At 40.1% G+C, this 23,662-nt stretch overlaps 2 long non-coding RNA genes across 5 annotated transcripts; both read left to right on the top strand.

Annotated features, from left to right (window-relative positions):
* Positions 1–1,483: 1,483 nt before the first annotated feature.
* Positions 1,484–20,495, top strand: LOC134433525 (uncharacterized). 4 transcript variants are annotated; one of them, XR_010031593.1, is made up of 7 exons: positions 14,597–14,704; positions 17,219–17,283; positions 17,891–17,954; positions 18,247–18,325; positions 18,645–18,720; positions 18,841–19,100; positions 19,491–20,491. It is a non-coding gene; the product is annotated as an uncharacterized LOC134433525 (long non-coding RNA). The 4 variants fall into 4 exon arrangements; XR_010031595.1 differs by lacking the exon at positions 14,597–14,704 and adding an exon at positions 1,484–1,516 and having other exon boundaries at positions 18,841–20,495; XR_010031592.1 differs by having other exon boundaries at positions 14,593–14,704; positions 18,841–20,495.
* On the top strand, positions 3,856–9,034 carry LOC134433526 (uncharacterized). The gene is made up of 6 exons (XR_010031596.1): positions 3,856–4,098; positions 4,717–4,780; positions 5,471–5,546; positions 5,665–5,974; positions 6,315–6,432; positions 7,589–9,034. It is a non-coding gene; the product is annotated as an uncharacterized LOC134433526 (long non-coding RNA).
* Positions 20,496–23,662: the final 3,167 nt, after the last annotated feature.

Below are 23,662 nucleotides of genomic sequence, written 5' to 3' on the forward strand. Positions count from 1 at the left end.
TGACCTCTGGGCATAGGGGCATCCTTTAAACTTGACCAACCACACGACGCCTTGCTGGAACGTTAGGTCTGAGTGACAGGACTCACTCAGCATGGGGGTAAGGGGGAAGGGAGAGAGACATAGGCACACCTGGGAAAGTGACCTGGAAGGCCAAAATGGGACATTACAGCACACCACAACAGAGGGGTTTATGGGGCGCTCCCGGCGCTGTCTCATGGAAGGACTGCGGGAGCTTCCCACAGGGTCGGGGGCACCACCTGGATCCGCGCTTGGGTACGTGGAGCATCGCTTAAAGGAGGCGCCGAGGGACGAATCTTTGTGCCGGGGAGCAGCAGCCGAACAGGTGAGCCCGTGTGGGTTCGGAGCGGGGAATTTTCTCCTTCCCCTTTGCAATTTCATCTTGCCAGTCCCTCCCCGGTTCCCCAGGAACACAAATGGAGCTTATGAAGACAAAAGGGATTAAGGAGAAGGAAGCAGCTCCTCTTCTTTTATTGTCTGCGTTTGACCTGAGGGGATCCCTCTTGACTTGTGGTTTTAAGGGTGTTGATTGCAGGAAAAGCTGCCTTTTCCAGGCTGTTAGGGGTATCCAGGGGGTTCTATTCTAAGGGGAATGGGAAAAGTATTTTTGTGGTATTATGGGTTTGATTTGAAGGCAGCCACCCCATTTGCACCACCCTCGGGTTTAAATGGCGGGGGCAGCCTTGGTGTCCCTCCTTTTCAAGGGTTTGAATGGAGGTCGAAATCGCCCTTTCCCATCAGTCGAAGGCTTTCATTTGGGGAGCGCCCCTACTTTTCTGCTCTCCTAGGAGGTGAAATTGGAGGGGAGAACACATTTCTTTGCCCTTGTTGAAGTGAGGTGCGCCCCGTCTGCGGTTTCGGGGTTGGCTTGCGGGAAGCCGCAGCTCCGGCAGCGTTTGCAGGGCTGCAATGGGGCTGTACCGCTGCATTGGAGGGCGCTGCCCGTGCCCGCGGCCCGGCCCGGAACGTTCCCGCTCGGGAGCGCTGCTGGCACGGCCCGGACAGCTGCCGGGGCGCACGGGGGATTCGGCGCGGCCGGGCCGGCCGAGGGCGGCAGTGGCGGAGCCGCGCCGGTGCGAGCCGTGCGGAGCCGAGTGGAGCCGGGCCGGGCCGGCCAAGGGCGGCAGAGGCGGCGCGGGCGCTGCCGCGCCGGCCCGGGCGGTGCCGGCCGCTCCGTCCACTCCGGGCGCGGGGCTCGGGCGCCGCCGGTAGCCCCGGGCCCGGTGCCGGCCCCGCCGGGCAGGGGCAGCGGGCGGGGCTCCCCGGGGCGGCGCCGGCCCCGCGTGCCGGAGCAGCCGCCACAGGAGCCGCTTTCCTGCCGGGAGCCGCGCTCCGTCCGGGGCCGGCAGCGAGCGCGGGGTTCGGCCGCTCCAAGTTCGGCGGTGCCGTGGCTCGGAGGCGCTTTGGAGGTGTTGATGGCATCGCTGGGTTCGGTTTGCAGCGGCTGTCCGCTAAGGGATACGGTGTTCTTCCTGAGCGGGCACGGTTCTCGGTGCCGGTAGGGATGATAATGGTTTGTTTCGGATTGAGTTTTGTAGTCGGATATATATTTTTTTGCCGGGGTATTATGTTTAGAAGGGCGCGCAATGTTTTTTACGGGTCGTAGCGCGAAGCAGCGGTTCGCATTTTAATTCTGTTGCGGTGGCTTTTATTAGCGTGAGTGTATAGTGTTTGTTTTGGGCGGCTTGGGGTAGCGTCGTGTCGTTCATAGCAGCGGGTTTTTAATCTCGATAATTGCATGTGTGTTTATCGTCTTCCAGGGCTTTTATTTGTTTGGTTTGTTTGATTGTAGTGTATGTTTTATGGTTACGGGTAATTTGGGGGACATTGTTTATGGTTACGTTTGTCTTTAGTCTTTGTGTTTGTTTCTAGGTGGTATTTTTATTTTGATAGCTTGAGGCACTATGGGTTTATTCAGTTGGGAATAAGTTTTTTGTTTCAGATTTCAGTTTATCTGTGTTTTTTGGTATTATTCTTGTTGTTGCTTTCTTTATTTTCTTTTTTTGTTGTTGTTGTTGTTGTCTTTTAATGTATTTGCGTATTGTTTATCATGGTTTATTTTGGGAACGTGGGTTTTTATATGGTGGGTTTTTAAAGTATTTATTTATTTGAGTAGTCAATTTCTTAGTTTTTAGTGGTTGAGATGTTTTTCCATTTTGTTAATTAGTTCAGGTTTTAAAGTTATTTTTACAGAGGATTGTTTATTCTTTGAGTTAGTGTAGAGGTAGAATTTTGTTGTTTTTTATTTTTTTTAGTAACGTCGTTCAGGGTGAGTGGCACTGTCTTGAGTTTAGTAGATGGGATTGACTTTTTTTTAGTACTTTTTGTAATTTGCTGTGTGTGTTTCTATAGGATTTTCTTTTATTTTGGTTCCATTTTTCTGTCGTGATGAGAATTATTATTGAAAAGAGTGTTCTTTGTTTTTTTGCTGACACTTGTTTGGCTGTTGGAGGTATCTTGATGTTTTTGGAAGATATTGGTGGGAATTTGATGCTGTTTGTTCTGTCATTTCATTTAGGAATTGGATTTTAAATATGCAATTATGACTCTAACTATATTGAAACAAAAGAAATAGATGTGTAGCAATGGGAATGAGCCAATTTTATTTTTATATATTCGGTCAATTTCTAAAATTTAACATGTAACATGAGTCATTATATGTTACAATAAGTTATTCTAATTTTAATAGAGTATTGTGTATGTTTATAGATATATGAATAGAGAATATAAATGTAAATACAACCCAAACAAAAATACAAATATATAAATGTATTGCAACTATATGCAGATATATAAAAAATTAATAATAAATTGTAAATGTAAAATAACATAAATTGATACAATATATAGTACAAGTAATACTGTGTATATTTTTTTAAAATAATATAGGAAATGGATATAAAATAGATATAAATATGGATGTGATCTATCTATCTATATATATCTATCATTTGTTGTATATTATGATAAATATAAATATAAAAAAAAAAATAGGTAGTTTAAAATAATGGATGGTTTTGTTTTTTCTTTGCCCAAGCAGGGGTTTTAGTGTAAAAATTACAAATACAAATAATATAAAGGTAGAAATATAAGTATAGAAATATATCATAAACACATTAAAGATTTATATAAAAATTAGAAATATAAGGAAAAATAAGTTGTAGCAGTAGATATGGTAAATAATAAAAAAAAAATTCCCGTATATTTTTGAATAAGGTGCATATTAAATATAGTTATTAATATAATGCATCAATATAAACTATAAATATATGTAAAATATAACTATCTATAAGAAGGAATAAAAGCTCTGTGTCACGTGCAGCAGTAGAAAATTTCAGGCTCCCAGGGAATAAATAGTTTTCTTTAAATCATTTTCGTTTTGCAGATTTTTTTTTTTACTCTCGGGTAGCCTGAAAGTTTCTACTGCTGCTTTTTTATTCTAAAGGTGGAAAGGAAAACCAAGATCAGAAATACAAGAAAGGGGAAAGGAAAGGGAAGGGAAAGGGAAAAGGAAAAGGAAAAGGGAAGGGAAGTGGTGAAAAACAGAGTGAAAAAAGTAAAAAGAGTTGGAGGGAAAAAGAGAGGGCATTGGGGAGGAGCGGTGCTGCCTCAGGTCCTTCCCCGCCGTGGGGCGAAGGAGCCGTTTGATGCCCGGGAGGGAGTGCAGGTCCCGGTGGCTCCCGGGGGACGGAGCGGTGGCTGTCAGCCCGAGACTCCAACTCCCGGCAGGCCGTGCTGCCGGCGCGGCGTGTGACGCAACGGCTATCGCGGCACATGAGTGGCTGTCAGCCCGAGACTCCAACTCCCGGCAGGCCGTGCTGCTGGCGCGGCGTGTGACGCAACGGGCGACGCGGCCCGGCATTTTTCTCTAAATCGGCAGTAAATACAGCTGAGTAAAATTAGCTTGGTTTTCTTCCTTCTTTTGTAACGGAACTGTTTTTATTAAAAATCCTATTTGAATATGTGGAAAAAGTGGGGATGTCCTGTAATATATCGTCGCTTTTCTTGTTTACAGGGTGCTCAGAAAGCATGCGTCCCTTAGAGTCCCACGGAAAGGTTCTCAGTGCGATCTCTATCAAGGTATGTATTTACAAATAAGTGATCCCTTTAGATATTTGCCTGTGTACCTTTTCCTGTAATTCAGAGCTTGCGTTCTGTGGGTTTTATGATAAACCTGTAAAACATGTAAAAATGGTTTTGCAAGTCTTAAACCTTGAAGGTAGCAATAAGTGGATTTAGAGCCTGTTCTTGACCAGACAAAGGGAAAAAGTGTGACTTTGATGCTGAACTTGTCATTTTTCATTTGACTTGTCTTGAATGATTTAGGAATAGAGAGAACTAGAAAAAGAGAGAAATAGAATTGATTATTGAGCACTCCTCAACTGCTCACCATGGTTCAGTGTAGAGCCAAAGGGAAGGGTGATGGAACAGAGCTCTGTGCTTTGCAAGGAAATAAATTTAAACCTGACCTCCTCACAGAGTCTCACTAACTTCTTTTGTTTTAAAATACAAAATACGATTAGGAAGGGTTGGAAGTTAGTGTTTTCGGAAAGAAACGGCAGTTCCACAGAACATTCCATTTCACAGAGGCTCTGGGAACGATTCATGTTGTAAGTGCTGTCACTGCAATCAGTTGGTGGTTCAGCCTTGAAACGTGCACTTGGCCTTCTATAAAGCACTGTTTTGTTTGCCTTTCAGTGCTATGAGTCTTGATAAATTGGAGAAGAGCCCAAGAGAAATTTTTCATCCCTTGATATAAAAGGTAGGAAGTGACTTTTTTTGGTTTGGTTCTTTTTCTTTATTATTTTCTGGAAATAAAAGTAATTAAGTATAGGTACTACTGGTTTGTTTCTTCCAGTAGCAGGTGATAACAATAGCAGTAGTACTAGTAAAAATAACAATAGAAATAATAATAACAGTAATGTAATACTACGTAAACTGTCTTTATCCATTGAACTGGCCATTTCAAATCAAAACTTCTAAACACAAATCAAACCATCATCCTTGTAGAATCTTTCACAGCAGCGGGCTAAAGATCTTGGTTTTGTTGACAGGATTTATTGGTTCTGGAAGAACAAGAGGGAAGTACAAGCCTAACTACTTCTAGCTCACAGACCCGTCCAGTGAACCCAGCTTTGTGTTTTGGTGGGCTTGTGATGACTTTGAAATCAATTGCTCATTCCAGTAAAAAAAATTCATGTTTTTTTGAACGTGACAGCAGAAATAACTTTAGGCACCAACTGAATAATAATAGATCACCAGTTTAAGTTAAAAATTCATGCTATACTATCAAAATTTAAAGGTAAATTATTATGTATTAGGTGATGGTATAAAGTGTATGTTCTAATGTGTAATGCAAAGATACATACGTACCTGAAAGTCCTTAGAGGAAACAAATTTTTATGTCTGCTGTTTGATTTTTTACCATACGATATTTGGCTTTATTTCCCAGGGATCGGTGAATTTTAACTTTGGAGTCCACTATGCTAAGGATGCTCAGCTTACAGGTGATGAAATGTTCAGTAATGGTGAGTTTTTCACCTTCTCTTTAATTGCTATGCTGATCTGAATAAGAAAAAAAAACAAAAGCAAGAGAAAAAAAAGGATGGTTTATTATTTTTTACGCTGTTATGTTTGTTTCCTCAGTATTTGCTGCAGCTCTGCTTACCCAAGCTTTGGGTTCCTTCTGTCCCACTGGGAGTTGCCCAGTTTGGTTGCATCTGGTGAAATTCACCCTGAGACCTTACAGAACTAGCTCCAACTACGTGAGAGCCATTTGCAGTTCTCTCCAGACACCTGGAGAATGGGTGACGTTTCTGAGGATCCGGCGAGCGTGCTTCTATCAAAACTCAGTCTGTGAAATTCCTGGGGAAAACCCTTCTGTGTCCTGAAGGGTTCAAACTCTGGCGAGGATCCCGTTATCAGGTGCTCACCTGGATGGTTCCAGCTCCCAAAGGTAACACTTGTACTCTTGCCCTGTAGTTTACATCTATTGTATTTTTGTTATTTTGCAAGATTTTTTGTCTTTGCAAAATACTGTGCATTTCACTCTTTGGAACCTCTCAGATGGTTCTTTGGTGCAGCACCACCCCATGGGACACTTGGCTGCTGTCCTGAAGGGGTTGGTGGCTGGAATTGTGAATCCTGGAGAGTTTATGAGTCTTCTGTCCCCAGGGAGGTATCATGCTTTGTTTACTCTTGTTCTGTTGGTTAGGCGCTGCTTCTCGTTGCAAGTACGAATTTCAAACTGCCCTGTTCTTTTTTTAACTGTTTTCCTGGTTCTCTCCGCCCGGCAGGGAAAGACTCTCGTATCCTTGTCGTCGGGCTCGGTGCTGTCCAAGAAGATACGGGGACTAAAAAAATCATAAGAAGCAAAATATGACTGCAGGGAAAAGAAGCTGGAGAGAACAGAAGGTGATGTTGTTATCCTTACCCTGTATTAGAGACATCCGCTGTGCTTTGATGCTGGCAGCTGCCAGGGGCTTGTTAGCTCTTTGTAGGCAGGTGTAGGTGTTCACTTGTAGGTTTTATCTCTGGACAAGTCAATTCAAACTTTGCTAAGCTGATATTTGCAGATTACTCTCTAGCACAGTCCAGCATGACATTTTTGAATGTTGTAAAAATACCATGTTACTTGGAAATTGCTAATGAAGAGAAGCTTTAGGGGAAAATAAGATTTCAGGGTTGGAAGATGTGAGAAGAATTTTGTGGGGACGTTAGACTGAAGTAAAGCACACTTGAAGCTGGACTGGCACGCTGGCAGGTCCCCTATTAAACAGTAGTGCTGAGATTAGCCTGGGGGTTGCCCATTGTTTCTGTAGAAATCAATGTTTCCTGGTCTTCAGAGGTAAGCTGCTTTGAAAAGCTGGAAGGTGCAGCACGCTGACAATCCCCGTGCTTTGGAATAAAAGTAGATTTCAGAAGGGTCCTAAGCTTTTGTCTTTTCCTAGAAGTCGATGTAATCCTGTCGAGGAGTTTTTAATTCTCTGTTGCCATGTCATCCATCAGAGCCCTGTTGTACTAATCTTATACAAGTACAAAACAAAAAATCAGACCCTGTCCCAAGCACTTAGAGGCCAGAACACGATTTCCTCAGGCTGCCATTTGTGTGCCATCGGTACTCACCACGAATTGAGCCCTCTGGCTCTGACAGAGCCCCTGGATGCTGACGGAAGGGGGCTGGTCACAGACCCTGGAGGTGCCTGTCCCCCAGGGTGGGAGAGGACGAGGCAGTGTGGCCTGCAGGGAGGGTGTCGTCCCCAGAGAGCAGCCGGCGACTCCATGCCTGCCCGGGGCTGCGGGTGCACCCTCGGGGTGGACGCCTGCCCTCAGGTTTCCCTCTGGGCACCCGGGGAGGGAACCAGGTCCATCCGTGTGGCAGCTGCAGGGCCTGCAGGCTCTGGGCCCTGGAGCCGAGTGAGCCTGAGCTGCTGCATGCTTGCTGTGAGCTTTGGGGTGAGCGTGCATCACTGCAGGCCTGGGATGGATTGAAATGCGCTGAGGAAAGCGGAGGGAGGGAGGGAGGGAGGGAGGGAAATGCTCTGTTAACATGTGCCAATTCTTCTGTCAGACTCATCACGGCGGGACAGCGTGAGGACTGAAAGTGTAAGAAGATGTGGAGGGAAAGAGAGAATCTGACAGGAGCAGCGAACGCATGAGTGCACGAATTTTGCTTTTTGCTTGGATGTAAACTCAGGAGTTGAGAGGAATTTGGGAGTGAGAAGGGACATTTCAGAAGGAGAAGAAGAAAAAGAAGTTGTTGCTACAGTCCTGGCAAAAGCTTTTGTTCTAGCTAATAAAAGAAGTTAGTTTAAAAAACAAAAAGGAAAAAATGTAGTGTTTTTTTTTTCCTTCACTATGATATTCATTGGTGGTATATGGTGTGTTGTTTTATTTCTTGGTATTATTAACTCTGTGTAAATTGTTTTTTGAGTGAAGCTGACTTTCTGGATGGGTTGGTTTGTATTTGAGGCAGGATTAATTTCAGTAGGGTTCTTTCATAGATTTCTGATGGGTATTACTGGGATTTTGGTTTTGTTTACTGTATGTATGAACCTAGAGCTTTGGTAGGGCCAGCTGGGCTGCTGGAGTTTTGGGTGTGAATTTATTAGATGGCTTTTGTTAGATGCAGTTTTTAATTTTTGAAATGTTTTTCAATGTAGTGGTTTTAAGGTGGTTTTTAAGAATTCATTGTATTGCTTTATCTTGTTTGTAGTTGGTGTATGATAAGGGATGTGGTGTGAGTTCTTGAACATTATGGTTTTGGTGTTCCTAAGTTCTGATTTCTTTGTGGTTCAATATTTTTTTTTATTTTTATTTTTTGGGACAGGGGCATTTATATGGTGGGTTTTTATAGGCAATATGTTTTTTAATTTAGGTAGTGATATTTTTTAATATTTTAATAGTTTAGGTTTTTTATTTTCATGGTTTTAATTATTTTTTTTAATTTTTTGAAATAACTTTTATAGATTACATGTTATTATTTGTGCATTAACATAAAGGTAGAGCTTTGGGGACTTTTTTTAGTAATGTTTAGGGTCAGTTGTGCAGTTTTGAGTCTAGTGCGTTGGTTTGATTTAATTTTTAATGGGTGTTTGTTTTTATTAGCAGTTGTGTCATTTTCAAGGTGTGTTTGAGTTTTTTGGGGTTTTTGAGATACTGGTTTAGGAGGAAGTTTATGATGAGAATGTGCGGAGGTTTTGGGCTACTTTATAGTGAGATTTAAAATTTATTTACAGTTAGGTTTATTTGAGTTTTTATTAGGGTTCAGTGACGTTGTGGGATGTTTGTTCTGTTAGTAATAGAAATAGGTTTTGTTTTGCTGTGCTGCGATGGGATGGGCGTGTGCTGCGTGCCGGTGCTGACAAAGGTACAGTATTGTTGTGGCTCTGGTGCGTCGGGTTAATGAACTGACATGGTTTAATATAGAGATGAAAATAGAAATAAATATACATTTAAAAATAAATATAACATTAGAGTGGTAAACATAAATATAGATAACAGATACATACATAAAACTATAATATATGGTATATAATTGTAACATGTTATCATATAGATAAATGATAGTCTATTTTATATATATATACACAAAGATATATAAATATAGATTGTAAATATAAAAATATTTAAATAGAGTTAAAGTAAATTGGGGGGTTTTATTAGGGTATAGGCTGGGGTTTTTAAATGATAGCAATAAAATATAAATTCAGATATACAAATATATATAGAAATACAAATATCTATACATATTTAATTTAAAGAAATATAAGTAAGAAAATATATATAATACAGAAAATATATTTCTATGATTATATTAGAAGGTATTCCCTCTAATATAGATAAAATCTATGCATAAAATAAATAAAAATATCCATATAAATATCATTATAATTTTGAAAAATAAATTTACTTCGTAAATTTTAAATCTGGTTCAAATAAAGGGGTGTCCTTGGTTTTTATTTGGTTAGAGGCAGGAGTTTTATTTTAAATAATATAAGCAATATAGAAATGTGGATCTTAAGATAGAAATATATAATAAATATATAAAGAGAAATTGCTAAACTATGAATATAAATTTAAATATAAATATATGTAAGTAATATGAGGAGTTGTGGCATGGAATATAAATAACATTAAATGGCAATATAAATTATAAATGGGAATATAAATATAAAAATATGTAAATATCGTTTAAAAGAAATGGAATGTTTTGGCTTTTATTTAAGTAGAGGCAGGGTTTTTATTTTGAATATTATAAGTGTTCCAGAAGTAAAAATCTTGACGCAGAAATATTTAATCCATATAAAAATATGAATAAAAAAATATAAAAAATATAAATACCTACTCGCATCGGATGTAATATAGAATATAAATTTATTTATAAATTGACATTGGTAAAGATAAATATATAAGTAAGCAATATACATTAATATACATTATAAATACAAATATGAATATAACAATTGAACATTAGGATAAAATCTATTTAAATATTTTTTAAAAGAAAGGGTTCGGTTTTTTTTTATTGTTGTGTTAGAGGCAGGGTTTTTATTTTAAATAGTATGAATGTAGATATTGTTATATATTTCTAAATATTGAGATATACAATCAAGATATAAATATATATATAAACACAAAATATAAATAAATACAAATAATAGGAAGTGATGTAATGAAGAATACAAATAACAGTATACATAAGTATACATTTTAAATGTAAATGTGAATATGAACCTGAAAAATAGAATTTTATAAAATATTTAAGTACAGTTTGGAAGAAAGGGGTTCTTTTTGGCTTTAATGTGGATGGAGGCAAAGGTTTTATTTTAAATAATCCAAGTGTTACCGAAGTAAAAATCGTAACAGAAATGTATACTTACTATGTGAAAATATTTATAAAAATATACAAATAAATTTAAGTTTTAGGGATATATGCAATATGGAATAGAAATGTATTTATAAAAAGAAATGTATAAATGGACAGTGTACATCAATATACGTTGTAAATAGAAATGTGAATATTAATATGAAAAAATATTTTTAAAAATATTTAAATATTTTTTTTAATAATTTTTTTTGTGTTGTGTTTTGTTTTGTTTTGTCTTTTATCCTATTAGATTAGAGGCAGACGGTTTTTTTCCCTCTTCCCGGTTGTTTTGGGGCATTTATTTCAGAGCAGTTTTCGGCGGGGGTCGCCCCTGTTCTTTTTTGCCGCCTTCGCTGCCGCAGCCCCGAGGCGCGCTGCGCCCCCGGCTGGGGCGGGCGGCAGTGCTGCCGCCTTGTGGGCAGAGCGCGGTACTGCAGCCGTGCAGCTAGAGGCGGCCAGCTTGGGAGTGGCGCGTGGGCGATGTCGCGGAGTTTTGTTTGACCTTCTCAGCATGGCGGCGAAAAGGGCGGGGAAGTGGAGGACCGTGTGGGTGTTTAACTGCACTGCCTGCGCGGAATACCGATGTCATGGCGGCCCCGACGGATTTTTCTGTGGCGTTTCATGTGTACCCGAGACATGCTGTGGGCTCAGGGGCTCCGCGGGCGGGCGTATTTTGGCGGGTTTGTGAGAGGCATCTGGGTAAACGCCTCGCTGTGCCGGGGTCCTCTCACGTCCGCTTTCCCGCCCTGAGGGAGCCGAGCCGGGCCGAATAGTTCCGAAGAGCCGTAGAGTCTAGTGTGGCCGGAAAGAGCCGAGTTTCCCCGAAGAGCCGAGTGTGGCCGGAAAGAGCCGAGTTTCCCCGAAGAGCCGAGTGTGGCCGGAAAGAGCCGAGTTTCCCCGAAGAGCCGAGTGTGGCCGGAAAAAGCCGAGTTTCCCCGAAGAGCCGAGTGTGGCCGAAAACAGCCGTGTTTCACCGAAGAGCCGAGTGTGGCCGGAAACAGCCGAGTTGAGCCGAAGAGCCCAGTGCGGCCGAAAACAGCCGAGTTTACACCAAGAGCCGATGATAGCCGACTGGAACCGATAGCCGAGTGTAGCCGACTTGAGCCGCATTTAGACAATGTGCCGAATACGACCGAGTTTAGCCGAAGAGCCGAACTGAAACGAGTTTAGACCAAGAGCCGAACCACGCCGAATTCAGCCGAGTTTCATTAAACAGAACCGAACGACGCCGCAGCGCTCTGCATGCAGTGCGCCTGTGCAGACGGCAGGGATCGCTGTGCCTGCAGAGCGCCGGTGCACAAGGCAGGGGGCGCTGTATAAAGTATAAAATATCAACTATCTATAAAAAGGAATAAAAGCTCTATGTCATGTGCAGCAGTAGAAAATTTCAGGCTCCCAGGGAATAAATCGTTTTCTTTAAATCATTTTCGTTTTGGAGGTTTTTTTACTCCCAGGTAGCCTGAAAGTTACTACTGCTGCTTTTTTATTCTAAAGCTAGAAAGGAAAACCAAGATTAGAAATGCAGGGAAAGAAAGAAAGAAAAAGAAAAAAAGAAAATAAGGAAAGGAAATGAAAAAAGAAGGAAGGAAGGAAGGAAGGAAGGAAGGAAGGAAGGAAGGAAGGAAGGAAGGAAGGAAGGAAGGAAGGAAGGAAGGAAGGAAGGAAGGAAGATAGATAGATAGATAAAAAAACCCAAAAACCAGGAGGGCAAGGAGAAGCCTAGGGGGAAAAAAAATAGAAGAAGAAAAGAAAAGAAAAACCAACAAAAAAAAAAAAAACGAAGATGGGCAAGAAAAATCCCTGAAAACAGACCAGAGGAAAACCCCAAGATGGGCAAGAAAAAAAATCGCAACAAAAAACTAAGATGGCGAAGAAAAAATCCAGAAAAGGAAAAACCAGGAAAAAAAAAAAAAAAAACTGAAAAAAACCCCCAAGGGGGGCAAGGAAAAACCAGAAAAAACACCAAGATGGGCAAGAAGAAACGAAGAAAAAACCCCAAGAAGTGCCAGAAAAAAAGAGAGGCAGTAAAGGCCACAAAAACTCAAGACAAAAGAAAAAAAAAACCAAGACATGCCAGAAAAAGGTACGAAAATGGTTCTGCCAGGTGCGATCAAGGTGAGCGGGTTCAGTTTCAGGTCCAGGAGATGAACAAGTGTCAGATTAGCTTGGGGCACTGCTGTGCAATGCAGCCGTGACAGGATTTATGTTTAAATATAGTTTAAATAAATTGGGGATTGTTTGGCTTTTATTGGGGTATGGGCTGGAGTTTTCATAAAAAATATAAAACTAGAAATGCAAATATATCATATATATGTCGATATCAATAAATATTTAATACATATAAATATAACTAAAAGAAATCTATTGTGTCAAAAGAATCTATATGTTATTATATAAAAAGGTATTCTCTCCAATATATATAATATCTATAAATATAACAAACGAAAATTACAAATATAGATGTGAATAGAATTATGACAAACAAAATTATTTTTAAACTTTTAAATGTGTTTTAAAGAAAGGGGTGTCTTTGCTTTTTATTTCGTTAGAGGCAGGGGTTTTATTTTAAATAATATAAGTACTATAGAAATGTAAATCGACATACAGAAATATTTAATAAATATATAGAGATATAAAGATATAATACCAAACTATGAATAGAAATAGAAATCTATGCAAGTAACATGAAGAGATGCAATATATAATATAATTTTTATTATAGAGTAATATAAATTCTAAATATAAATGCGAATATAAATATGAAAAATATATGATGGGGGCTCGGAGCAGCCCAGGTGTGAGTGTGAGGATGATGGGGTCTCGGAGCAGCCCAGGTATGAGCTGTGAGGATGATGGGGGCTCGGAGCAGCCCAGGTGTGAGTGTGAGGATGATGAGGGGCCGGCTCCTGCCGGGGCGAGGCTGTTTTAGGGGGAGGCTTTGCCTCAGCTCCGTTTTGCATGGAGCTGCTGAGTGGAGGGGTTTATGGGGCGCTCCCGGCGCTGTCTCATGGAAGGACTGCGGGAGCTTCCCACAGGGTCGGGGGCACCACCTGGATCCGCGCTTGGGTACGTGGAGCATCGCTTAAAGGAGGCGCCGAGGGACGAATCTTTGTGCCGGGGAGCAGCAGCCGAACAGGTGAGCACGTGTGGGTTTGGAGCGGGGACTTTTCTCCTTCCCCTTTGCAATTTCATCTTGCCAGTCCCTCCCCGGTTCCCCAGGAACAAAAATGGAGCTTGCGAGGACAAAAGGGATTAAGGAGAAGGAAGCAGCTCCTCTTCTCTTATTGTCTGCATTTGACCTGAGGGGATCCCTCTTGACTTGTGGTTTTAAGGGTGTTGATTGCAGGAAAAGCTGCCTTTTCCAGGCTGTTCGGGGTATCCCGGGGGTGACAGGGAATCCCTGCGTTCTATTCTAAGGGGAATGGGAAAAGTATTCTTGTGGCATTATGGGTTTGATTTGAAGGCAGCCACCCCATTTGCACCACCCTCGGGTTTAAATGGCGGGGGCAGCCCTGGTGTCCCTCCTTTTCAAGGGTTTGAATGGAGGTCGAAATCGCCCTTTCCCATCAGTCGAAGGCTTTCATTTGGGGAGCGCCCCTACTTTTCTGCTCTCCTAGGGGGTGAAATTTTAGGGGAGAACACATTTCTTTGCCCTTGTTGAAGTGAGGTGCGCTCCGTCTGCGGTTTCGGGGCTGGCTTGCGGGAAGCCGCAGCTCCGGCAGCGTTTGCAGGGCTGCAATGGGGCTGTGCCGCTGCATTGGAGGGCGCTGCCCGTGCCCGCGGCCCGGCCCGGAACGTTCCCGCTCGGGAGCGCTGCTGGCACGGCCCGGACAGCTGCCGGGGCGCACGGGGGATTCGGCGCGGCCGGGCCGGCCGAGGGCGGCAGTGGCGGAGCCGCGCCGGTGCGAGCCGAGCGGAGCCGGGCCGGGCCGGCCAAGGGCGGCAGAGGCGGCGCGGGCGCTGCTGCGCCGGCCCGGGCGGTGCCGGCCGCTCCGTCCGCTCCGGGCGCGGGGCTCGGGCGCCGCCGGTAGCCCCGGGCCCGGTGCCGGCCCCGCCGGGCAGGGGCAGCGGGCGGGGCTCCCCGGGACGGCGCCGGCCCCGCGTGCCGGAGCAGCCGCCGCAGGAGCCGCTTTCCTGCCGGGAGCCGCGCTCCGTCCGGGGCCGGCAGCGAGCGCGGGGTTCGGCCGCTCCAAGTTCGGCGGTGCCGTGGCTCGGAGGCGCTTTGGAGGCGTTGATGGCATCGCTGGGTTCGGTTTGCAGCGGGTGTCCGCTAAGGGATACGGTGTTCTTCCTGAGTGGGCACGGTTCTCGGTGCCGGTAGGGATGATAATGGTTTGTTTTGGATTGAGTTTTGTAGTCGGATATATATTTTTTTGCCGGGGTATTATGTTTAGAAGGGCGCGCAATGTTTTTTACGGGTCGTAGCGCGAAGCAGCGGTTCGCATTTTAATTCTGTTGCGGTGGCTTTTATTAGCGTGAGTGTGTAGTGTTTGTTTTGGGGGGCTTGGGGAAGCGTCCTGTCCTTCATAGCAGCGGGTTTTTAATCTCGATAATTGCATGTGTGTTTATCGTCTTCCAGGGCTTTTATTTGTTTGGTTTGTTTGATTGTAGTGTATGTTTTATGGTTACGGGTAATTTGGGGGACATTGTTTATGGTTACGTTTGTCTTTAGTCTTTGTGTTTGTTTCTAGGTGGTATTTTTATTTTGATAGCTTGAGGCACTATGGGTTTATTCAGTTGGGAATAAGTTTTTTGTTGCAGATTTCAGTTTATTTGGTTTTTGGTATTATTCTTGTTGTTGCTTTCTTTATTTTCTTTTTTTGTTGTTGTTGTTGTTGTCTTTTAATGTATTTGCGTATTGTTTATCAGGGTTTTTTTTGGGTATTTATATGGTGGGTTTTTAAAGTATTTATTTATTTGGGTAGTTAATTTCTTAGTTTTTAGTGGTTGAGATGTTTTTCCATTTTGTTAATTAGTTCAGGTTTTAAAGTTATTTTTACAGAGGATTGTTTATTCCTTGAGTTAGTGTAGAGGTAGAATTTTGTTGTTTTTTATTTTTTTTTAGTAACGTCGTTCAGGGTGAGTGGCACTGTCTTGAGTTTAGTAGATTGGTTTGACTTTTTTTTAGTACTTTTTGTAATTTGCTGTGTGTGTTTCTATAGGATTTTCTTTTATTTTGGTTCCATTTTTCTGTCGTGATGAGAATTGTTATTGAAAAGAGTGTTCTTTGTTTTTTCGCTGACACTTGTTTGGCTGTTGGAGGTATCTTGATGTTTTTGGAAGATATTGGTGGGAATTTGATGCTGTTTGTTCTGTCATTTCATTTAGGAATTGGATTTTAAATATACAATTATGACTCTAACTGTATTGAAACAAAAGAAATAGATGTGTAGCAACGGGAATGAGCCAATTTTATTTTTATATATTCGGTCAATTTCTAAAATTTAACATGTAACATGAGTCATTATATGTTACAATAAGTTATTCTAATTTTAATAGAGTATTGTGTATGTTTATAGATATATGAATAGAGAATATAAATGTAAATACAACCCAAACAAAAATACAAATATATAAATGTATTGCAACTATATGCAGATATATAAAAAATTAATAATAAATTGTAAATATAAAATAACATAAATTGATACAATATATAATACAAGTGATACTGCATATATTTTATGAAAAATATTATAGGAAATGGATATAAAATAGATATAAATACGGATGTGATATATCTATCTATCTATCTCTATCTATCATTTGTTGTATATTATGATAAATACAAATATAAAAAAACATTTAGGTAGTTTAAAATAATGGATGGTTTTGTTTTTTCTTTGCCAAAGCAGGGGTTTTCGTGTAAAAATTACAAATACAAATAATATAAAGGTAGAAATATGAGTATAGAAATATATCATAAACACGTTAAAGATTTATATAAAAATTAGAAATATAAGGAAAAATAAGTTGTAGCAGTAGATATGGTAAATAATTTAAAAAATATTTCCCGTATATTTTTTGAATAAGGTGCATATTATATATAGTTATTAATATAATACATCAATATAAACGATAAATATATATAAAATGTCAACTATCTATAAGAAGGAATAAAAGCTCTGTGTCACGTGCAGCAGTAGAAAATTTCAGGCTCCCAGGGAATAAATAGTTTTCTTTAAATCATTTTCGTTTTGGATTTTTTTTTTTACTCCCGGGTAGCCTGAAAGTTTCTACTGCTGCTTTTTTATTCTAAAGGTGGAAAGGAAAACCAAGATCAGAAATACAAGAAAGGGGAAGGGGAAGGGAAGGGAAAGGGAAAAGGAAAAGGAAAAGGGAAGGGAAGTGGTGAAAAACAGAGTGAAAAAAGTAAAAAGAGTTGGAGGGAAAAAGAGAGGGCATCCGGGAAGAGCGGTGCTGCCTCAGGTCCTTCCCCGCCCTGGGGCGAAGGAGCCGTTTGATGCCCGGGAGGGAGTGCAGGTCCCGGTGGCTCCCGGGGGACGGAGCGGTGGCTGTCAGCCCGAGACTCCAACTCCCGGCAGGCCGTGCTGCCGGCGCGGCGTGTGACGCAACGGCTATCGCGGCACATGAGTGGCTGTCAGCCCGAGACTCCAACTCCCGGCAGGCCCTGCTGCTGGCGCGGCGTGTGACGCAACGGGCGACGCGGCCCGGCATTTTTCTCTAAATCGGCAGTAAATACAGCTGAGTAAAATTAGCTTGGTTTTCTTCCTTCTTTTGTAACTGAACTGTTTTTATTAAAAATCCTATTTGAATATGTAGAAAAAGTGGGGATGTCCTGTAATATATCGTAGCTTTTCTTGTTTACAGGGTACTGAGAAAATACGTCTCCCTTAGAGTACCGCGGAAAGGTTCTCAGTGCGCTCTCTATCAAGGTATGTATTTACAAATAAGTGATCCCTTTAGATATTTGCCTGTGTACCTTTTCCTGTAATTCAGAGCTTGCGTTCTGTGGGTTTTATGATAAACCTGTAAAACATGTAAAAATGGTTTTGCAAGTCTTAAACCTTGAAGGCAGCAATAAGTGGATTTAGAGCCTGTTCTTGACCAGACAAAGGGAAAAAGTGTGACTTTGATGCTGAACTTGTCATTTTTCATTTGACTTGTCTTGAATGATTTAGGAATAGAGAGAACTAGAAAAAGAGAGAAATAGAATTGGTTCTTGAGCACTCCTCAACTGCTCACCATGATCCAGTGTAGAGCCAAAGGGAAGGGTGATGGAACAGAGCTCTGAGCTTTGGAAGGAAATAAATTTAAACCTGACCTCCTCACAGAGTCTCACTAACTTCTTTTGTTTTAAAATACAAAATACGATTAGGAAGTGTTGGAAGTTAGTGTTTTGGGAAAGAAACAGAACATTCCATTTCACAGAGGCTCTGGGAACGATTCATGTTGTAAGTGCTGTCACTGCAATCAGTTAGTGGTTCAGCCTTGAAACGTGCACTTGGCCTTCTATAAAGCACTGTTTTGTTTGCCTTTCAGTGCTATGAGTCTTGATAAATTGGAGAAGAGCCCAAGAGAAATTTTTCATCCCTTGATATAAAAGGTAGGAAGTGACTTTTTTTGGTTTGGTTCTTTTTCTTTATTATTTTCTGGAAATAAAAGTAATTAAGTATAGGTACTACTGGTTTGTTTCTTCCAGTAGCAGGTGATAACAATAGCAGTAGTACTAGTAAAAATAATAATAGAAATAATAATAATAGTAATGTAATACTACGTAAACTGTCTTTATCCATTGAACTGGCCATTTCAAATCAAAACTTCTAAACACAAATCAAACCATCATCCTTGTAGAATCTTTCACAGCAGCGGGCTAAAGATCCTGGTTTTGTTGACAGGATTTATTGGTTCTGGAAGAACAAGAGGGAAGTACAAGCCTAACTACTTCTAGCTCACAGGCCCGTCCAGTGAACCCAGGTTTGTGTTTTGGTGGGCTTGTGATGACTTTGAAATCAATTGCTCATTCCAGTAAAAAAAATTCATGTTTTTTTGAACGTGACAGCAGAAATAACTTTAGGCACCAACTGAATAATAATAGATCACCAGTTTAAGTTAAAAATTCATGCTATACTATCAAAATTTAAAGGTAAATTATTATGTATTAGGTGATGGTATAAAGTGTATGTTCTAATGTGTAATGCAAAGATACATACGTACCTGAAAGTCCTTAGCGGAAACAAATTTTTATGTCTGCTGTTTGATTGTTTACCATACGATATTTGGTTTCATTTCCCAGGGACCGGTGAATTTTAACTTTGGAGTCCCCTATGCTAAGGATGCTCAGCTTACAGGTGATGAAATGTTCAGTAATGGTGAGTTTTTCACCTTCTCTTTAATTGCTATGCTGATCTGAATAAGAAAAAAAAACAAAAGCAAGAGGAAACAAAAAGGATGGTTTATTATTTTTTACGCTGTTATGTTTGTTTCCTCAGTATTTGCTGCAGCTCTGCTTACCCAAGCTTTGGGTTCCTTCTGTCCCACTGGGAGTTGCCCAGTTTGGTTGCATCTGGTGAAATTCACCCTGAGACCTTACAGAACTAGCTCCAACTACGTGAGAGCCATTTGCAGTTCTCTCCAGACACCTGGAGAATGGGTGACGTTTCTGAGGATCCGGCGAGCGTGCTTCTATCAAAACTCAGTCTGTGAAATTCCTGGGGAAAACCCTTCTGTGTCCTGAAGGGTTCAAACTCTGGTGAGGATCCAGTTATCAGGGGCTCACCTGGATGGTTCCAGCTCCCAAAGTTAACACTTCTACTCTTGCCCTGTAGTTTACATCTATTGTATTTTTGTTATTTTGCAACATTTTTTGTCTTTGCAAAATATTGTGCATTTCACTCTTTGGAACCTCTCAGATGGTTCTTTGGTGCAGCACCACCCCAGGGGACACTTGGCTGCTGTCCTGAAGGGTTTGGTCGCTAGAATTGTGAATCCTGGAGAGTTTGTGAGTCTTCTGTCCCCAGGGAGGTGTCGTGCTTTGTTTACTTTTGTTCTGTTGGTTAGGCGCTGCTTCTCGTTGCAAGTATGAATTTCAAACTGCCCTGTTCTTATTTTAACTGTTTTCCTGGTTCTCTCTGTCCGGCAGGGAAAGACTCTCGTATCCTTGTCGTCGGGCTCGGTGCTGTCCAAGAAGATACAGAGACTAAAAAAATCATAAGAAGCAAAATATGACTGCAGGGAAAAGAAGCTGGAGAGAACAGAAGGTGATGTTGTTATCCTTACCCTGTATTAGAAACATCCGCTGTGCTTTGATGCTGGCAGCTGCCAGGGGCTTGTTAGCTCTTTGTAGGCAGGTGTAGGTGTTCACTTGTAGGTTTTTTCTCTGGACAAGGCAATTCAAACTTTGCTAAGCTTATATTTGCAGATTGCTCTCTAGCACAGTCCAGCATGACATTTTTGAATGTTGTAAAAATACCATGTTACTTGGAAATTGCTAATGAAGAGAAGCTTTAGGGGAAAATAAGATTTCAGGGTTGGAAGATGTGAGAAGAATTTTGTGGGGACGTTAGACTGAAGTAAAGCACACTTGAAGCTGGACTGGCACGCTGGCAGGTCCCATATTAAACAGTAGTGCTGAGATTAGCCTGGGGGTTGCCCATTGTTTCTGTAGAAATCAATGTTTCCTGGTCTTGAGAGGGAAGCTGCTTTGAAAAGCTGGAAGGTGCAGCATGCTGACAATCCCCGTGCTTTGGATTAAAAGTAGATTTCAGAAGGGTCCTAAGCTTTTGTCTTTTCCTTGAAGTTGATGTAATCCTATCGAGGAGTTTTTAGTTCTGTGTTGCCATGTCATCCATCAGAGCCCTGTTGTACTAATCTTCATACAAGTACAAAACAAAAAATCAGACCCTGTCCCAAGCACTTAGAGGCCAGAACACGATTTCCTCGGGCTGCCATTTGTGTGCCATCGGTACTCACCACGAATTGAGCCCTCTGGCTCTGACAGAGCCCCTGGATGCTGACGGAAGGGGGCTGGTCACAGACCCTGGAGGTGCCTGTCCCCCAGGGTGGGAGAGGACGAGGCAGTGTGGCCTGCAGGGAGGGTCTGGTCCCCAGAGAGCAGCCGGCGACTGCCCGGGGCTGCGGGTGCACCCTCGGGGTGGACGCCTGCCCTCAGGTTTCCCTCTGGGCACCCGGGGAGGGAACCAGGTCCATCCATGTGGCAGCTGCAGGGCCTGCAGGCTCTGGGCCCTGGAGCCGAGTGAGCCTGAGCTGCTGCATGCTTGCTGTGAGCTTTGGGGTGAGCGTGCATCACTGCAGGCCTGGGATGGATTGAAATGCGCTGAGGAAAGCAGAGGGAGGGAGGGAGGGAGGGAAATGCTCTGTTAACATGTGCCAATTCTTCTGTCAGACTCATCACGGCGGGACAGCGTGAGGACTGAAAGTGTAAGAAGATGTGGAGGGAAACAGAGAATCTGACAGGAGCAGCGAACGCACGAGTGCAGGAATTTTGCTTTTTGCTTGGATGTAAACTCAGGAGTTGAGAGGAATTTGGGAGTGAGAAGGGACATTTCAGAAGGAGAAGAAGAAAAAGAGGTTGTTGTTGTTGTTACAGTCCTGGCAAAATCTTTTGTTCTAGCTAATAAAAGAAGTTAGTTTAAAAAACAAAAAGGAAAAAATGTAGTGTTTTTTTTTTCCTTCACTATGATATTCATTGGTGGTATATGGTGTGTTGTTTTATTTCTTGGTATTATTAACTCTGTGTAAATTGTTTTTTGAGTGAAGCTGACTTTCTGGATGGGTTGGTTTGTATTTGAGGCAGGATTAATTTCAGTAGGGTTCTTTCATAGATTTCTGATGGGTATTACTGGGATTTTGGTTTTGTTTACTGTATGTATAAACCTAGAGCTTTGGTAGGGCCAGCTGGGCTGCTGGAGTTTTGGGTGTGAATTTATTAGATGGCTTTTGTTAGATGCAGTTTTTAATTTTTGAAATGTTTTTCAATGTAGTGGTTTTAAGGTGGTTTTTAAGAATTCATTGTATTGCTTTATCTTGTTTGTAGTTGGTGTATGATAAGGGATGTGGTGTGACTTTTTGAACATTATGGTTTTGGTGTTCCTAAGTTCTGATTTCTTTGTGGTTCAATATTTTTTTTTATTTTTATTTTTTGGGACAGGGGCATTTATATGGTGGGTTTTTATAGGCAATATGTTTTTTAATTTAGGTAGTGATATTTTTTAATATTTTAATAGCTTAGGTTTTTTATTTTCATGGTTTTAATTATTTTTTTTAATTTTTTGAAATAACTTTTATAGATTACATGTTATTATTTGTGCATTAACATAAAGGTAGAGCTTTGGGGACTTTTTTTAGTAATGTTTAGGGTCAGTTGTGCAGTTTTGAGTCTAGTGCGTTGGTTTGATTTAATTTTTAATGGGTGTTTGTTTTTATTAGCAGTTGTGTCATTTTCAAGGTGTGTTTGAGTTTTTTGGGGTTTTTGAGATACTGGTTTAGGAGGAAGTTTATGATGAGCATGTGCGGAGGTTTTGGGCTACTTTATAGTGGGATCTAAAATTTATTTACAGTTAGGTTTATTTGAGTTTTTATTAGGGTTCAGTGACGTTGTGGGATGTTTGTTCTGTTAGTAACAGAAATAGGTTTTGTTTTGCTGTGCTGCGATGGGATGGGCGTGTGCTGCGTGCCGGTGCTGACAAAGGTACAGTATTGTTGTGGCTCTGGTGTGTCGGGTTAATGAACTGACATGGTTTAATGTAGAGATGAAAATAGAAATAAATATACATTTAAAAATAAATATAACATTAGAGTGGTAAACATAAATATAGATAACAGATACATACATAAAACTATAATACATGGTATATAATTGTAACATATTATCATATAGGTAAATGATAGTCTATTTTATATATATATATATATACACAAAGATATATAAATATAGATTGTAAATATAAAAATATTTAAATAGAGTTAAAGTAAATTGGGTGGTTTTATTAGGTTATAGGCTGGGGTTTTTAAATGATAGCAATAAAATATAAATTCAGATATACAAATATATATAGAAATACAAATATCTATACATATTTAATTTAAAGAAATATAAGTAAGAAAATATATATAATACAGAAAATATATATCTATGATTATATTAGAAGGTATTCTCTCTAATATATATAATATCTATTAATAAAAGTAAATAAAAATATTCATATCAATATCATTATAATTTTGAAAAAAAAATTTACTTCCTAAATTTTAAATCTGGTTCAAATAAAGGGGTGTCCTTGGTTTTTATTTGGTTAGAGACAGGAGTTTTATTTTAAATAATATAAGCAATATAGAAATGTGGATCTTAAGATAGAAATATATAATAAATATATAAAGAGAAATTGCTAAACTATGAATAGAAATTTAAATATAAATATATGTAAGTAATATGAAGAGTTGTAGCATAGAATATAAATAACATTATATGGCATTATAAATTATAAATGGGAATATAAATATAAAAATATGGAAATATAGTTTAAGAGAAAGGGAATGTTTTGACTTCTATTTAAGTAGAGGCAGGGTTTTTATTTTGAATATTGCAAGTGTTCCAGAAGTAAAAATCTTGACGCAGAAATATTTAATCAATATAAAAAATATGAATATAAATATATAAAAAATATAAATACCTACTCACATCGCAGGTAATATAGAATATAAATTTATTTATAACTTGACATTGGTAAAGATAAGTTTATAAGTAAGCAATATACATTAATATACATTATAAATACAAATATGAATATAAAAATTGAACATGAGGATAAAATCTATTTAAATATTGTTTAAAACAAAGGGTTGGGTTTTTTTTATTCTTGTGTTAGAGGCAGGGTTTTTATTTTAAATAATATGAATGTAGATATTATTGTTATATATTTCTAAATATTGAGATATACAATTAAGATATAAATATATATATAAACACAAAATATAAATAAATACAAATAATAGGAAGAGATGTAATGAAGAATACAAATAACAGTATACATAAGTATACATTTTAAATGTAAATGTGAATATGAACCTGAAAAATAGAATTTAAAAGATATTTAAGTACAGTTTTGAAGAAAGGGGTTCTTTTTGGCTTTAATGTGGATGGAGGCAAAGGTTTTATTTTAAATAATCCAAGTGTTACCGAAGTAAAAATCGTAACAGAAATGTATACTTACTATGTGAAAATATTTATAAAAATATACAAATAAATTTAAGTTTTAGGGATATATGCAATATGGAATAGAAATGTATTTATAA

The sequence above is a fragment of the Melospiza melodia genome, unplaced genomic scaffold, assembly GCF_035770615.1.
Source record: "Melospiza melodia melodia isolate bMelMel2 unplaced genomic scaffold, bMelMel2.pri scaffold_188, whole genome shotgun sequence".
Lineage (NCBI taxonomy): Eukaryota > Metazoa > Chordata > Aves > Passeriformes > Passerellidae > Melospiza > Melospiza melodia.